Source organism: Morone saxatilis, unplaced genomic scaffold, assembly GCF_004916995.1.
Source record: "Morone saxatilis isolate NCDOM2014 unplaced genomic scaffold, NCSU_SB_2.0 Contig3, whole genome shotgun sequence".
Classification (NCBI taxonomy): Eukaryota; Metazoa; Chordata; class Actinopteri; family Moronidae; genus Morone; species Morone saxatilis.
Genome location: NW_023339873.1, coordinates 497,268 through 502,734, shown reverse-complemented (window position 1 = coordinate 502,734; position 5,467 = coordinate 497,268).

The following is a 5,467-nucleotide window of genomic DNA, read 5'->3' as shown; positions in this document are numbered from 1 at the left end:
TTTAAGCAAATAAACGCCCGGGCCCGAGTTTTACGGTATGATAGTTGTGTAACTAATAACTGTCGTCAGGGAGTAATGAGAAAAGTAATAACATTACTTTTGAAAAGAGAAACGAGTGATAAATAAAAATGTTCTGAGTTTTGTTTAGTTGTCAGCTTAAAGGTTTTTTTATTCTTTCCTCCTCACAAACAGAGCAGTGAAACTACTGCGAGGGGACCTGCCAACCGTGTGTCTTTGTTTTGACTCATCGAGGTTTACTGATCAATTTACTGCGACTTCATCCTCGTTATCGTGCAGCCCGCAGGTTTTGGTTGCCTGGTAACGACAGACGCCACAGTACTGCAACCTCCCGAGCGGAGGGACGCGAACAACATCTGAACGACCCCAACGGCAGCGGGCGTTACAGACTCCATGTTTGAATAGGTGTCCTTGAAGGCAGCGTCAGACTGAACGAGCGCATGTTCACAGTGATGGATTATTGATCGTATTGACACATTTTATTGATCTCTTCTAAAAATGGAGGTGAAATCTACGGTGGCCTGGAAGGAAAGAAAGAAAACAAGTGGTCAGACTGACTGAGAGGTCATCACACTGCAGTTACGGTTCACTGAGCTTATCTCATGTGTGCAGAAAGAGTGTGTGTGTGTGTGTGTGTGTGTGTGTGTGTGTGTGAGATACAAACAGTCATTCGTTTTGGCAGCAGAACTGACCTGCAATCAGTTTACGTCCAGAGTAATTGTTGCTGCTGCTGCTACAGTTCGTGTGTGTGTGTGTGTGTGTGTGTGTGTGTTCCACTACTGAGGGCCCACCCTGCCCTGAGGAATGCTATGAATCATGGGAACTGAAAAGAATGCAATGAATCATGGGAGCAGGTTGCCAGTAAATTGCAGAGTCGACATATTTCCTTCTCCTTCTTTGACGGAGGTGAAGTGAAACTCAACAAACGGCTCAAGGTCGCAGCGTGGCCTCTGATTGGTCCACACGTGAAGACGGTAACACGTGTTTATGTAGAGAGTCTGTAGCGTGACTGTTTGTGCTTCTACTTTTTACTCGTTTCTTTATTTTTGTTGTTTTTGTAGCTAAATAAAGTTTTGACTGATTATAGAAGGTGGCATCAATTAGCTTTAGAGATGACTCTTATTAAGCCCCGCCCCCTTTTTTATGCTCTGTGCTCCAATCACAGTCGAACAAGCCTCGGGTCAACCTCCTCCTTTTCCTTCAATCTTCGAAATGTATATAAACTCTTCTACATCACATTTGTATATGTTTTTATATGCAGTTTGGTAATGGGTTGGTGATTCAGCCTCTGATGGTGGTCGTCCGTCAGCTGGTTTCTGAAACTCTCCCAGTCAGACATCCAGCAGCATCTGGAGGCTGCAGATTGTTCCCCGAACTCCAGCTGACAACAACAAGTGTTCATCCCGGTGGCAATCCTCCAGGATCGGAGAGGCTCAGTGGAAACACGTCGGCTGATGATGTGTGACAGTAAACCGGATCAGAGCCGACGATAATAACGGACTCTGTGGAGGTTTTTCTGTCCGTTCTGTCTTTGATGTCGGTGCCCGTCCGTCTGGCTGTGACAAAAGGAAGTGCGAGGACAGAGAGCCACCGCAGCTCTTCCTTCCTGTCTCCCTTTTCTTTAACGAGGGTTTAGTGAGAGGTTGACGTTAAGACGAAAGAAAGAACGGCGGGTAAAAAAAAGCCTTAAACTCTGCTGGAAACCAAAACTAAACTAAATCTGTGTCTCTGGTTCTAGGTACCTGTTGGAGCAGGATTTCCCGGGCATGCGGATCGGTCCGGAGCCGACCACCGACGGCTTCATCGCGGTGATGTACGGCGAGAACGAGGGCGTCGTCCCCGGCAACGCTCTGGTGGTCGACCCCAAGAAACCCTTCAGGAAGCTCAACGCGTTCGGGAACTCCTTCCTCAACAGGTAAACACACTCTCTCTCTCCACAGCCTGCTGGAGTAATGTACCTGATGCTTTTCATCAGATTTTGGACATTTGTTCGTTTATAATCGTAAACTCTAGCGATCAAACATAAACTCAAACTTTACGTTAACTTTATTTTTCCTTCCAAAAAAAAGTTACACTTACGTTACCTCCACAGAGACATTTAAATTCTTGTTGTAACAGAAAATTGTACAAAGTAATGATATTGTTATTATTGAATATAATATAATAGCATACAATAAGCTCCATTGAGGTCACAGGTCATCGGATTACCCTGAAGGATAAAAGGTTGGGAACCGGTGCTGTGGACAAAGCTCAACAATGTGAATAAAATGGGACTTTATTTGCCTCTCCAGAGGATAAACAATGAGATTGAACTCACTGCGGCTCACGATCATTAATACACTATCTCATCATTCTAGACCATTTATACTACACACACATAATCATTCGTGGAATCCAGATGAAGACAACCTCAAAACATTCAGCTGTGATCTTTAGTGGTTGGAGGCAGATTATTTATACGAGGGCTGCTGGTCGGTTTATATTGGACAGACACAGGGCGCTTTAGATCATACCGGCTTGCAACAAAATAGATATGACATGACCTGGGACCTGGAACGGACCCTTAACGCTGAAGGCCCTTACCCAGAATAATCCCTCACCCTCAGTCCCGTGTTTTTCTTAGGTTCTGCTGCTGCTTTGATTATGAAGAAGCGTTCATGATTCTAATCCAAAGAGGGGGACTTAAACAACTGCAACACCCCCACTCCACAAAGGGTCCAGGTAAAATAATAATGTATGATAATCCAATCACCAGTTGAAACCCTGAGTGTTTTTTCCTCTGGAACCAAGAATGGAGTGATAAATTTACCTGTTAGCTTTAGCCTCAGTCCCCGTTATCAGAGAAACGAGCTGAGCTAACGTTAGCAGCAGCTCGGCTCGCAGCCCCTTCGGGACGCCCTTAGTCCCCCCAACAGCGTGGGAGAAGCAGTGATTTATTTAGTGTTTTTAGCGGTTTTAATCAGCGGGTCTGTTTGTTTTGGAGAGGAGGAGACCTCTGTGGATAGTTGGGCTCCCAGTAAAAACCTCCTGAACCATGAACACTGAAGGAATCCTAACCAGGAGAAGCTGACTGCAACTTCTATGATCCCATACTACTTCACGACATCATCAAACTTTGTCTTTTGTCCCTTCGAGGCAGATATCACATATTGTACGTTTAATGAATTTAAGTTATCTATATTCTATTGAACAATGTTCTTATTGCTGTTGATGAAGTGTCTATTGCCGATACATATCTATTGTTTTATTCCTTAGGCCTAGTCTATGCCGAAGTTTAAGCCAGAAGAGGCTATAGTGGCCCCTTTCAGTTTGGACAGTCAGAACAGCTATGAACACTTTTGACTGAGATGTTAGGACAACACATTGTACAAACTGCTTTAGTCGAAGTGTACTAAACCCTTTTCTTATTTTTAGTCCTATTAAGAATGATACTTGTATCTCCCAGGAGCAGGTGTTGCAGTATCTTTATCATGATGCTGATAGCGGACAGGTAGAGCATAAAGCACATGTGTGAGTTAATGTCCAGACAGCCTCCTACGACGCTTTTGTCTACTATCGATCTAGACAGAGGCACACACTGGATTAACATCTTTTAATGGCTGTTATGGGACCTGATGAAGCAAGGGATCGATAGAGTGGAGAGTGGCCCCTCGCTCCTGCCCTGAGCAGGATTAGAGAGGGCCCCAGTCCCATCTAACACAATACAAACGGAGGAGGGGGGTTGAAGGTTCCGCAGATCATAAATAGACATTGACTAAAGCCCAGACACAACATCAGCCGACCCAGACCAGAGGCAGCGTACAACAGGCATGCAGCCACAGAGAGGACAGGAAGTGGCTTTTCTTCAGAGCTGCGAGACGGGGCCCTGTGTACATATGTTTTTACCCAGCACGTCTGCATGCTGCTCTCCTGCCGCTGTCAAAGGAATTATCCACCCTCTCAGTCTGTTCATGAAGGAATTCCCAAAGATGTGTGTTCACTCTGGTCTTTGTCAGGAGCAGCTTGGGAATGAATAACAGACAGGATTAGAGGGAGAAGGGAGAGAAAGAGAGGGACTGCTCTGCCAGTCAGATAAAGTCCTTCTCTTTCTCCATGAGCTATTATTTTTTAGCAGGACTTTCATCTGAGCTTACTTGTAGAAAGAGAGGACAGACTATAAATATGAATAGAAGGACTTCTTTTAGAACACAGGCTTGGCTTGGAATCTGCTCCACAATCCACACGGATCTTTTAAAAATATGTTGGTCAGTAACAGTTATTTTCCCAATCTAGAATAATTATTGCCTTGGAAAGTTTTCAATTTTCAAAATTACATTTTCAAATTTCAAATTTCAAAGTTAGTGTCATAAATAGGTATTAAAAAACAAGGTACAAAGTATTTTTGCCCATCCACTTTGACTGTGTTTGAGCACCAAGCATCATCAGTGTAAACAAAGAGTCCGCCTCCTCTTGTCTTGTGCTTGAACACAGTCTGTCCATGGACCATCTGGGATGTTGATGGAGCAGGTCTCTGTAAACATGTGGGCACAACACCCCATTTCATCCAGACTGAACATTAGCCAGAAGCAGCCTTAAGTCCAAGCTGGGTCAGCATGGCTCCTATGCAGCTCTCTTCCTCTCCTCCTGGGGCAATTACAGCACTTGCTGTGGTGGGCTGGTCCGATGGATCTGGCAGGGTGGATCGTCTCAAGGTCCGCTGCTGTTTAATTTTTCTTTTTTTGTCTTTGCACATTAAACTCAAACCCAATCAGACATCATTGAATGATGTTTCAGCAATAAAGCTGGGGGGGAAAACAGTTTAAAACAAAAATGTAGCAAGTTTGAAGTACCTGCATGCACAGCCGTTGCCGTAGCAATGAGCGGTTATTTGATTTCTGTTTTAAAATATAAAAATGGAAATTGAAATGTAAGGTGTCACTGCTGACTGACTGAACGAGACTTCAGTAAGTTCTGGACAATTTGTCATTCCCAGGCAGTGCAGCATGAGTCACAGAACTACTCTCTCTGAACCCCCCATCCTGGTCTCAAAAGAGCACAAAGAGAATGAAACAACAAGCTGCGTAAAGTGAAAAGTTTGGCTGTGTCAAACGCCTGTGTAGATGAATTTTGAGCAGATTAGTTTTTTACTTTGAACTTTTTATATTATATTATGATCTTTTTTGATAAATTCCGTATTCTCTTTTCATTGTTCTCTTAACTCTTTGGTTGTTTTAATGGCATACTTTTTCTAATGCAGGATGAGGCTGTTTTTTTAAAGATTTGAACTCAAAAACATCATTGTGGCACATTAATAAAGCACTGAATAGAAATATCTAAAGGGTATTAGAAATCAATACATTGTTTTATTTCTAAATCTTCAGCGTTTTTTTCAAAATACATGTCTTTTTTTATTGAACTTTAGCCTATTACTGTTTTTAAAATGTGGTTGTAACCCAGTAAGAACAACACT